The sequence below is a fragment of the Apium graveolens genome, chromosome 8, assembly GCF_009905375.1.
Source record: "Apium graveolens cultivar Ventura chromosome 8, ASM990537v1, whole genome shotgun sequence".
NCBI classification, from domain to species: Eukaryota; Viridiplantae; Streptophyta; class Magnoliopsida; order Apiales; family Apiaceae; genus Apium; species Apium graveolens.
In genome coordinates, this window is record NC_133654.1 from 100,354,154 (window position 1) to 100,367,201 (window position 13,048).

Consider the following 13,048-nt stretch of genomic DNA (forward strand, 5'->3'; position numbering starts at 1 on the left):
TCAAGGTACTGTCAACATAATTTTATGGTTATAATAGTACAACAGTGTAGTTAAAATATGCTACTGTCACCTATAAGACCAACATAGAGACTCAAGTCGGCAGTGAATCAAACATATAGTACTTGCTATACAACTGAATTATTTTGTGCTCTCAAAAGACATGACTTGAACCTGATATAAAAATGCTCTTTCTAATGAAAAATTCTTTTGAATATTGCAGGTTCCAAAACTTTGTCGGCTATGTGTAATACATGTAGAAAGAGGAAAAGTTGTTGCAGCTAGAGGGACTCTTTTCCCAACAAACAATCAGGGAGAGATGATCCATAATAACCCGATTGCCCCTCAGAATGTTAGAGTATCAGTTGATGATGTTATAACTGAATACCAACTTACTCCACTTCCTGTTCCATGTTACGAACACGAGACAATAGGAAATGCAGCTGGTAGCTTTGTTCAATGGTCGAAGGACCTTGTGATGTTGGGACAGGTATATCTTGTTTGGTTCAATTATGAAAAGTTTCCATTAAATATAACCCAATAAATATGTCTTTGATTAGGATCCTATATTGGAAAAGAAAAAACTCCATGAGATGACGCCAATTCAAAAGTCATCAAAGGTTGAAAGTAAAGGGTCGGTGACTCCTCTGAAGCAAAGCCCTCAAGTAGTTGGTGATGACATAAATTCGAGTGATCACTGTGCAGGTTTAAGTTTCTTACTCAAAAAGAGGCCCCCTTCTAAAAAATCTGATGCATTCGTTTTTGAGGAAATTTGAGATGGTCCAATATATATCACACTCGAAGATGTCAATCAGTTTTTGAGAATGAGTTGGTTAAACATACCCATTGTGGAACTGTTTTTAAAGTAAGACTCAGTCTTTCTTCCTAATTTACTTTAGAATCTATTAGCACACACACATATATTGTGATAAATAATATTTGTAGGTATGTTAGCAAGTTGTGCAAACAATTGAAGGACGATAAGTTTGCATTCATGTTGCCAGCTAGACTAGCAATACCACATAATCATGAGCAGCAAAAATGCAAGGACGAAGCAACTGATTACATGACAAGTCTTTTGGTTGCTAATAAGGATAAACGTTATATCCTAGCCCCTTACATCCAAGAGTAAGAATAAAATCATAGTAATTGTCATGCTATATATATATAATTATATTCCGTCTAATATATTATATATGTTTTTATTGTAGAGATCATTGGATGTTGCTACTTTTTTGTCTCAATGAAAGTGCTATATACGTGTTTGATTCGTTGAAAAAAAGAAAGGAAGATACGGTTGACCACACCTGCACGAATGTATGTTAAAATTTCAAATTTCATGTTGTATAATTACTACATAGAACCTAGTCCTATAAGTGATGTGATGAAAATATACGTATTTTACAGGGCATTTAAATTATATGTACCTCAAGGTGGATTGAAGAATAACATAAAAGAGTTTATTTGGCATCACACCGAGGTTCATGTATAACTTACTTTGGTTTGTTTATTTCACTTATATTATATGCTCCTCACTTTTTAGTTATTATTTATGAATCTTGTTTGTTTATGTGTAGTGTCCCCAACAAAAAGGAGGCACATAATGTGGTTTTTTCGTGATGAGGTACATGTATGACATTGTCACGCTTTCTCAAAAAAATGCCAACATGAATTGGAAAGTGGTAAGGAAACTAAAATATCATAAATATTGGTTTACAATTTTTAAAATCAAGTACTAATATTTTAAGTATGTTAAATTTTTGGTAGGGTCTTGGTTCTAGAAGCTATGGTAGAAAGGAAATTAGCGAGATACGAGAGATTTGGGCTCAATTTTTTACACTTGAATGTCTATAGTCAGGTAATTTTTTTCAGTACATGTCATTAATTCATGTTCACAATAAATATTGTCATTAATTCATGTTTTGTTGAATAATTTATTCCATATATGATTTTATGTACTAATATAAACTTCTTTTTTCAGGGCATGGTACTTGGAGATACAAGAAGAGAGTGCAGAACAATTACAAGGAGTCTAGATATCATCAAGAATTGAGTTAGTGTGAGGGATTTGTCATGAAAACATTAGTTTTGGATGAATTTTTGTAAATATTGGGTTATAAACTAAAATTATGAACAATTCCAAATTTATTTTAATATAATTTATGAACCTTTTTTAATTTTTGGGTGTACCTCTGTTTTTAATATGTGTAGTAAACAGGTTAAAAATGATCAAGAAAAAAAAATTGATCAGACAAAAAAAATGCAATTATAGACCTAAGGCGTCGGCATTTTAGGACCCGACACATTTGCTCTACAACTTTTAGCGTCGACATTTTAGTGAGACCGACGCAATTGATAAGCACAATAGCGTCGACATTTTAAGAAGACCGACACAACAGATCTAAGATTTAGCGTCGGTTGTTTAATTGACCGACACTGTTTGTAAACCTATAGCGTCGATTTTCTTTCCTTCTGTGTGTGTTATCTAACCGATGCTAAACAGTTTTTTGCGTCGACCATTTAACCGACGCTGTAGGCATGTACCTACAGCGTCCCCTGCATTTACTACGCTAAAAAACCGACGCCTTAGGCCTTTTTTGACCGACGCCTTAGGTCTTTTCTGTACTAGTGTAGGGACATTTAGGAATATCAATACTATTCTCATAATCTCATTTCTAAGTCACGTATTTAGAGATATAGATTTACATATCATATTCCAAGGACATTTATTAATCTAACATTTTATCGCAGAAAATTAAGATATAATAAATTACTAAAGAATAATCCATAGAATCATAATTAATAATCCAAATATCTCATAACATAAACATAATAGTGTTGTCTCTAGGAATGCCACAGGGCTCCCACTAACCTTCTTGTAAACACATAGTACTATTTCCCAACCAAGTCTTAACAGGTCGTAGGGAAGGTATGTCATTCCTTTTTAGTAATATGTCATCTACATTTAGTACTAGGAATGCCACATAGCTCCCATTAACTTTCTTGTAAACACATGGTTCATCTTCAGTTTGAATAAAGCTAAATTTTTTGGCTGTTTAATAAAAACGGCAATTCCTTCTCCTTAAGGCTTGCTTCGATCCATTTAAGAAACTTACAGACCATCTTAGCAAACTTGGGATAGAAAAAACCCTCAAGTTGTATCATGTATACATCCTTTTCAAGGCTCCTATTTAAGAAAGCGGTTTTGACATCCATTTGCCAAATCTCATAGTTGTAGTATGCAGCTATTGCTAGGAAAATCCTGATGGACTTGACCATAGCAACTAGTGAAAGAGTCTCATCATAGCCTATACCATATATTTGTTTGAAACCTTTTGTCACTACTCGCGCTTTATAGGTCTGTACTTTACAATCCATGTTAGTTTTCTTGTTGAAAACCCACTTGCACCCTATAGGTTTTACCCCTTCAGGTGGATCAACTAAAGTCCATACTTTATTTTGTTACATGGATTCCATTTCGGATTTTATGGCCTTTAGCCATCTCTCGGAGTCTGGACTGTTCATAGCTTCTTGGTAGGTAAGAGGCTCATCATTGTCTATGAGCATTACATCATCATCTTAAGTCAAGAGAAATCCATAATATCTCTCTAGCTCATGACGAGCTTTACTAGGTCTACGAACAATTTGTGTTTCCGGAGCAGGAACATCTTGATGTACTTCCTGCCCACTTTCCAACTCTGGTTCAATGTTATTTTGTATAACTTGATATTCATCGAGATCTATAGTTTTCCCACTAATTTTCTTGGAAAGTAACTATTTTTCAAGAAATACAGCGGTTCGAGCAACAAACACTTTATTCTCGGTAGGATTATAGAAACTATACCCTTTTGTTTCTTCAAGATATCCCACAAAATAACATTTATCCAATTTTGGTCCTAGCTTGTCAGACCCCAAGCATTTCACAAACGCTTCGCATCCCCATACTTTCATAAACAACATGTTGTTATATTTCTCAATCTATATTTCATATGGAGTCTTTTGAACCGATTTAGTTGGAACTCGATTTACTGTATATGCAGCCGCTTCTAGAGCATAACCCTAGAAACTTATTGGATGATCTGCTAGACTCAATATCGATCGCACCATGTCCAACAAGGTACGATTTCTCCTCTCAGAAACTCCATTCCATTGAGGTGTTCCAGGAGGAGTAAGCTATGATACGGTACCACACTCCTTCAAGAAACCTTTAAACTCCACGATCTAATCATAGAACTTTTATACTTTTCCATGTTTGTTTTTCCACTCCGGCCTTGTATTCTTTAAAATTTTCAAAAGCATCGGATTTTTTCTTCAAAAGATACATATATCCATATCTACTGAAATCGTCAGTAAATGTAATGAAGTAGTAAAAGCCACATCTTGCCATCATACTCATTGGACCACATACATCACTATGTATAAGTCCTAATCAATCGGTGGCCCTTTCACCTTATCCGGTAAAAGGAGCTTTAGCCATTTTGCCAATGAGACAAGATTTGCATTCTTCGTATGAATCAAAATCAAACTTATCCAAGTAACCATCTTGATGTAATTTGGAAATGTGTTTCTCATTTATGTGACCTAAAAGACAATGCCAAAGGTATATTTGATTTGAGGCTTTTATCCTAATACGTTTATTATCATTATTTATGTTATAGACATGACTATCTAAATCAAGAACATATAAACCAATAAACAAACGTGCAACCGCATAGGTAACATTATTCAATGAAAAGGAATAACCATTATTTTGAATCAAAAATGAAAAACCTTTCTTGTCCAAACAAGAAACTGAAATAATGTTTCTGTAAATCGCAGGCACGTAAAAAAGAGTTATCTAGTTCTAAAATAAGCCCAGTGGGCAATGGTGAATGATAAGTCCCTACAGCTAAAGTAGCAACCTTTGCTCCATTTCCAACTCGTAGGTCGACTTCTCCCTTCACCAATGTCCTACTTCCCTGCAATTACTGCATATTTATACAAATGTGAGAACTACAGTCAGTATCTAATACCCAATATGTAGAAGTAGACAAATTTACTTCTATAACATAAATACTTGAATTAAAAGCTGCAAAAACAACCTTCTTCTTCTTCTTTAGATCCTCCAAATAAGCTTGACAGTTTCTCTTCCAATGACCTGGTTTCTTGCAATAGTGACAATCACTAACCTTTGGAACACCACCTTTAGGATTCAAAGCCTTGGTCGGATCAGGTTTCGGATTGGCATTAGATTTAGATCCCATCTTCCTCTTGCCTTTCCATTTATACTTTCCTTTGGCCTTCCTCTTATTCACCATCAACATGGGAGCAGGGGACGCTTTCTGAATGTTGGTCTCAGCAGTTTTCAAAATAGCCAACAATTCGGTGGGGTTATTATATATCTAATTCATATTGTAGTTCATCATAAATTGAGAATAGCTGTTGTTTAAATATTACAAAATTAGATCAATCTAGTGCTCCATAGCAATCGGGGCACCCAACGACTTGAAAGTATCAAACCTCTCCTGACAAGCATGTCCTTGAAACATATGATTGAGGTGCTCAATCATATCATAAGAATTCATATTCTTATGTTATTTCTGAATTTCAACACTCATGGTCGCTAATATGAGACATTGAACATCCGTTTCATCATCGATATGTTTCTCATAAACAGTATGTTGAACACGGGATGATCCTTCAGGGAGAGGTGCAGGGCGATGAATATTTATTACATAGAGATTGCGCTCTTACTTGAGGACAATCCTCAAGTTCCTCTGCCAGTCAAGGAAGTTTATTCCTATTAGCTTGTCCTTTTTAAGGACTGATCGCACAGATAAGTTGTTTACATTATTTTCCATTAGATATCTACAATGTTTAAAAATACATAAGATAAATTAGTCTACATATGACTATTAAATTATGTTCAAGTGATTATTCATATATATATTCAAAATATATATCTCCCACTATTTTTATCAAATTAATAGCCCTAACTATTAATTCGAAAAGAATATATTCTATACACTTTCTAGTGAGCCAAGATCCATATTTCATCATATCTTAGGTTAGCTTTGGCTTTTCTCCCAAAATAAGATTATTTAGGTAGACAACATTTGTCAATTATATCAACTGTATAACTCTTGGATAGTTTAGTGGAACAACATTGATTCGTATTTATCCAATAAATCTCACCAAACTCTATACCTCTAAGTTACAATCCTATTGTGGTAACTTAGTTAAGTCAAACCCAAAGGTCTAAGAAGTATCATATACTTCAACACGTCGTCCCACGGTAGATGGGAGTACTTCGCTCTGGTGAACCCACTCCTCATCGATCTAGGGATTAACGTGTTGGACATATTGGAAGGCATCTAAAAACTTAATATAAACATTAGGGTTTTGTTAGTATTATAACGATCATGATCCCATCATAAAGAGATTCCCAATTTTTCCTTGAATAAGATACTTCAAATCAATACTCGTCAATAGTGTGATTTCCAGGTAGTGAGGGAGTCACATCGGTCTCACTTAAAACTCATAAGCTTACAAGTTTAATGAACCCGTTTTTGACAAAATCGCCCCATGGCAGAAATAATGAATATTCATATTTTATTCTGTGTTTCACAAACACGAGAATCTCATAATTGTTTGTAAATTTTAAAATCTTGAGTTGTTACAGATTTTATCATCTTTAGAAGGAAGGGCATGGGTGACGTATCTAATACATACATTCATGCAAGATTAATCTAATTAAAGCATGCATCATTAACTATTCTAAACATACATTCATACATCAATATATAAAGTGTGGTATGTAAATGTGCTTGGTTATGGCCTTTATCCTATGTGATCTTTTCAAGCTAATGAAAGGATCAAGGTTAATCTATGGTGAATAATATAAATACAATTACAAGTCTTCATTCTTCTTATTTCGATTGTTGCTCATCCTCTTGGATCACCCCTTCTAGAATTATATTACATTAAAACAACCTATATTAATGTACTTACATAAGAAAACTCGAGTTATATTCTAGGCTAAATAGTTACAAGAATAATGAAAACGACGTGCAAGTCGTATTTATAAAACCAAAACCATAAACTTAAACTAAAGGTCTTAAGGCCATAACCAGCACAATGCTCAAGAAAACAAATAAAAAACTTGAAAAAATATAGCGGAGGTCCGGGGGCGGGGTCCTGGGGTGGCAACCCCACGCTGGAGTCGATCTCGAAGATTTTTTTTCCGGAAGACCAGTCTTCTACAGAAACTTCAATTTCAGAATGACAGATCAAATCTGAACCAGTCTCTGCCACTACTGCATCATATACAGTTTCAGAAGCATGTATCAAATACATACTAATCATTCCCTGTTTAAAAGATCATGTCGATACACCATCTATCCAAGAATTTATATCACTATTTATAAACCAGACATCAAGCATAACATACAAATCGCATACTGATCAGTTATGAAAAAATATAACGTGCTAGTATCATCATATACATATACATCACGTGAATATATAGAAAACTCTATATAACAGTTTGATTATTAATCAACATAACAACATGCATATTAAATCTAACACATAAACGGTATCAATATACATACATGGCAGATCTGATTTATGCTTAATATATTGAAAAACTGTCAAACACGTAACCAAATCATCCCATTATACACATAGCTCTGATGCCATTGTTAGGGATTCATAGCACAAAACGTAACAGAAAATAAAAATTTTGAATCATGTATAATGACTGGATAATTGTGGAGAATAAGGTCATGTACCTTAATAAATCTTTCTATATGATTGTAAAGGAAGTCCTGATCTTGATGAATCATAGCAGCCCTCCTTGCGAAGATCTTCTCTCCAAGGTATCTACATGAACGTACAATCGTCTAACGATCACCGGAGCCGGTACTAGCCGATTTGGTTGCCTCTTCCTCACTCTCTTTCTCTCTAGCCTCTCTAAGATGTAGAGCTGCTAGGGTTTTTTCTCAACAAACTAAATTTGACAAATAGCCCTAAAAATATACATCTTAATGTTATATGGGGGAGAGAAAATAAGGCCTAACCCTAAACCTAAAGGGCTTCTAAAAACAACCCATTCTGATTTTGGGTTTATTTTATTACTATTAAATTTGAATTCTAATATATATATATATATAATTAATCAAGTGTCACTTAAATAATTTATTAATTAAATTCAAAGCAATAATAATAAAATATGTGTATTTATATTTTAAATAACCCTCCATTTTAAACGTTCTTTGTGTGTGACCCTTTAGCTTATTATTATGTTGGCAATAATTTTATTTTCTAATAAAATTATAAACAATGAGCGGCATCTAGTAATGCATCATTGTACCCAAGTAATAATAATAATTGGTGATTCAATTAAATTTTTCGTGAAAAATGTACAATGTAATATAATCCCTTTAGCCTTATATTATAGATCAAACTCAAGTTATGCATTGTGTCATCCTCTGTTGACGTTTAATTCTTATTTTCTTGATAAATGAGTAAACTATTAACAAATCAGTATTTGAGCACATCCATGCATTTTATATTATTACTCAATCAAGAGGCCAATAATATCATTCCTTGATATAGGAGGGCTAAATCCCATCTATGTCATTCATATTTCTCATACGATTTATAATATACCCTATGTCTACTTTTATTATTACCCGGTCAAAGATTACTTTTAATAGTATCAAAGTATATTAATTCTCGTATAGAAATATAATGACTTCAGGTTTAAGGACTAATACATAATTATTACTGTGAAATTAACTAATGATACTATAAACATGTAGTATCTCACAATGGGTCAATCCAATACCAAATATCTAATACATGTGCCTGTGTTTTGACTTTAGTATCACAATAGCTGTGGTCAATGAGATGTGATCATCAGTCAACAAACACACTAGTCTCAATTTATTTATATCGTCCCTTAACAATAATACTTGACTAGGGACATTTAGGAATATCAATATTATTCTCGTAATCTCATTTCTAAGTCACGTACTTAGAGATATAGATTTACATATCATATTCCAAGGACATTTATTAATCTAACAATTTATGGCATAAAATAAAAATATAATAAATTACTAAAGAATAATCCATAATCATAATTAATAGTCCAAATGTCTCATAACATAAACATAATAGTGTTGTCACTCACACTAACAGTAGTAGGGGTACCTTTTTTTGCACATGCAAAGTTAACGGTCGAAAATTTTTTAGACATCGGTGTTAGATATATTTGAGATGTCATGTCTAATATGATTCATGTTTAGTTATCAGATCTTAACAAACAGGATATATCTGGACTTACGGAAATCAGGACTTACTAGAAGTCAAAACTTAATATCAAAACTTAAGGTCATATCAGAACCTAAGTGCGGGAAGACTTTCATATAAGGAAGGAATCTGATTTACCGTAGAAGATCGAGACTAAAACAAAAAAAGATATGAATGGAAAGAGTTAGAAGACTGGAAGACTCGTAGAAGATATCTAATTGATATATTTTAGGAGACAGAATTATATTCCATATCAATTAGAAGTTATCTTGTAACTGTGTAATATATAAACACAGGACTTAAGGTTTACAATATATGCGTTATCATTATCGAGAAGATTATACATTTTAACCTAGCAGCTCTTAGTGATATTTGTTCATCATTGAGAGAGAACAACAGTTCTTATTATAACAGAGTTTATTCAATATACTTGATCTTTGTTACATACTTGTGTTAAATCAATTTGATTGTGAAAACACTGTATTCAACCCCCTTTTACAGTGTTGTATGACCTAACAATTGGTATCAGAGCTTATCTGTTAACACACATACAGTAAAGATCCAAACAATCATGTCTGAAGAAGCACAAACTCCAACCAAGCCCACCAAAACTGAAGAAACTCAAAAGACTCAAACTCACAGTCGATATGAGATTATTAGGGTTCCCATACTGAGACCTTCTGAGTATCCCATATTGAAAGTGAAGATGGCTATGTTTCTGGAAGCTACAGATCCAGAATACCTTGATAGAATTAATGAAGGACCACATAAGCCTACCAGGCTCTCTGTTGTAGTTGCTGATCAACTAGCAAAGACCATACCAAAGGAGAAAGGTGAGTACACAGCTGAAGACATCTCATCTATTGCCAAGGATGCAAAGGTAAGGCATTTGCTGCATAGTGCCATTGATAATGTCATGTCAAACAGGGTAATTAATTGAAAAACTGCAAAGGAGATATGGGATGCTTTGGAGACAAGATGCCAGGGAACTGATGCAATCAAGAAGAACAGGAGGACTATACTCACTCAAGAGTATGAGCACTTTGACTCAAAAGCTGATGAGTCTTTAACTGACTTATATGATAGGTTTGTCAAACTCTTGAATGATCTGTCACTGGTGGACAAGGAATATGATCTTGAAGATTCAAATCTAAAATTCCTTTTAGCTCTTCCTGAAAATTGGGATTTGAAGTCTACTACCATAAGAGACAAATAGGACCTTACTGAAACTACTCTTGATGAAATTTATGGTATGCTCAAGACTTATAAACTTGAGATAGATCAAAGGAGCAAGAGGCATGGAAGAAAGTCAAGGACAGTTGCTCTTAAGGCTGAGGAGGAATCTCCTAAAATGGCTGCCTCAAAAAGGGGCAAAGGAAAGGCTCTCATCATAAAGTTTGATTCAGAGTCATCATATTCTAATGATGATGATTCAGAAACTGAAAGTTTAACTGAAATAGATGTTGATAAAGAGATGATGAAATTGTGTGCTCTTATGGTAAAGGGTATCACAAAGATAGCCTACAGAAAATTCAGAAAAGGCAAGAAGCTTTCCAGGAAAAGTGGAAGTTCTGATAAGAAAGGGTTCAGAAAGTCTGAAGGCAAGGGATAAAAGTCTGACAGATGAGACAACTCAAATGTCAAATGCTACAACTGTGGTCAAAGAGGCCACATATCTCCTGACTGCAAGAAAGGAAAAAGTGACAAAGGCAAGGCACTGGTCACAAAGAAAAAAAGCTAAATAGACACTTCAGATTCTAAACATGAGGTGAACTATGCCCTGATGGCAAATGCTGATAGCAGTCCTGAAACTGCTAAATTAAAGGTACCTCAAACAACTTATGCTTTTCATACTGATGATATTACTGAGTTGAGATTATATCTTAAAACCATGTTCATTAGTTATAGAGATCAGACTTTAACATATGAAAGATTAACATCTGAAAATCTTGCTTATAAAAAAGAAATGATTATTTAGAAAAGGAGTTAGTTTTTCTTCATCAAACTAAGAAAGAAAAAGATGATGCTTTATATGTTAGAGATGAAGTGTTAAAATTGAATGAATCTCTAAAAGCTGACTTAGAAAAGGAAAGAGAGATTATCAGAACTTGGACTAACTCTGGCATAACAACTTAGAATTTATTAAGTACGGGAAACTGGAAAGAGGGCTTAGGTTATGGAGATGATAAAAGTGAAAAAGGAACTGAACAAATTGAGCCAATTGTTGTTAAACAGACTGCTAAGCGAAAGGTACATCCTATTAAGTTTGTAGCAAAAATTGTAAAGTCTGATTCTGAAAAGATGAAAGTCTGTGACAGAAGTCAAAGATAAGTCAACTTCTTACAAATTAAAACATGATAAACCAGCTAAAGTGAACATATGCTTAATGACAAAGAAGCAGCTTAAGCATAAGCTGAAAGAGATTAGGAATGTTCAATAATGTAGAGGAAGCTAGGAAAATTAGGAATGGAAAGGAAGTGTAAATAAAAGCAATAATTATATGCTTGTTCCTAATGCTACTAGAAAGAAATGCTATAAGTGTGGAAACTCTAACCATCTTGCTTCTTTTTACATAAAGAATAAAGATATAAACTCTTTACCTCCTAGTTTAGGAGTTAAGAGTCAGTCTGTTAGGTTTAAGCCACAAAATCCTTATTTTTATTGTGGTAGTTTATGGCATTCCATTTATACTTGTAAGAAATATCATAGTCTGTACTATGATTATTATCAAATAAAACCTTCTTTGAAGAAAGTTACTTTAATTCCTTCTAGTGTAAAGTCTGATGCAAAGTATGACATAAGTTCTGATAAACAGCATGTTAGCCTAAACTCTGAAATTAAATCCGCTGCAAATGCTAACAAACTTAAAAAGGCCAAAGGATCCAAGCAAGTCTGGGTCCTTAAAACTAACCAATAGTGGTCTTTGTGAATGCAGGGTAACAGGAAAGATATCCTAGTGCTGGACAGTGGATGTTCAGGACATATGACTGGAAATAAAGCCCTGCTATCAGACTTTGTGGAGAAAGCTGGCCCATGAGTTTCTTATGGAGATGGCAACATGGGAAAAGCTCTGGAATATGGCAATATAAATCTTGGGAATGTCATCATTGAAACAGTAGCTCTTGTTTCAGGACTTAAACACGATCTGCTAAGTGTGAGTCAAATCTGTGACAGAGGTTATCATGTACATTTCTTTGAAGAATACTGTGAAATTGTAAGCATGTCTACAGGCAAAATGGTTCTGAAAGGTTACAGGCATGGTAATATTTATGAAGCCAGACTTTCAACAAGTTCTGATTGTTCTGCAATCTGTCTGTTGAGTAGAGCATCAATTGAAGAAAGCTAGAATTGGCACAAAAGACTCTCTCATTTAAATTTTAACAATATAAATAAGCTAGTAAAGATAGATCTTGTTAGAGGACTGCCAAAATCAGTATTTGCTCCCGATGGCCTTTGTGATTCATTTCAAAAGGCAAAATAAAGAAAATCTTCTTTCGAGAGCAAAACTGAATCTTCAATTCTTGAGCCTTATCACCTACTGCATGCTGATCTATTTGGTCCAGTAAATGTCATGTCTATTGCAAAGAAGAAATATGCTATGGTTATAGTGGATAAGTTCACAATATACACTTGGGTGTATTTCTTGCATAAGAAGAATGAAACTGCATCTACTCTAACTGATCATGTCAGACAACTGGATAAGTTGGTCAAAGATTCTGTTAAAATTATAAGAAGTGATTATGGCACCAAGTTC

At 33.9% G+C, this 13,048-nt stretch overlaps 1 long non-coding RNA gene across 1 annotated transcript; it reads left to right on the forward strand.

Annotated features, from left to right (window-relative positions):
• The first annotated feature begins 1,007 nt into the window (after positions 1-1,007).
• On the forward strand, positions 1,008-1,482 carry LOC141677773 (uncharacterized). The gene is made up of 3 exons (XR_012557524.1): positions 1,008-1,125; positions 1,209-1,314; positions 1,405-1,482. It is a non-coding gene; the product is annotated as an uncharacterized LOC141677773 (long non-coding RNA).
• Positions 1,483-13,048: the final 11,566 nt, after the last annotated feature.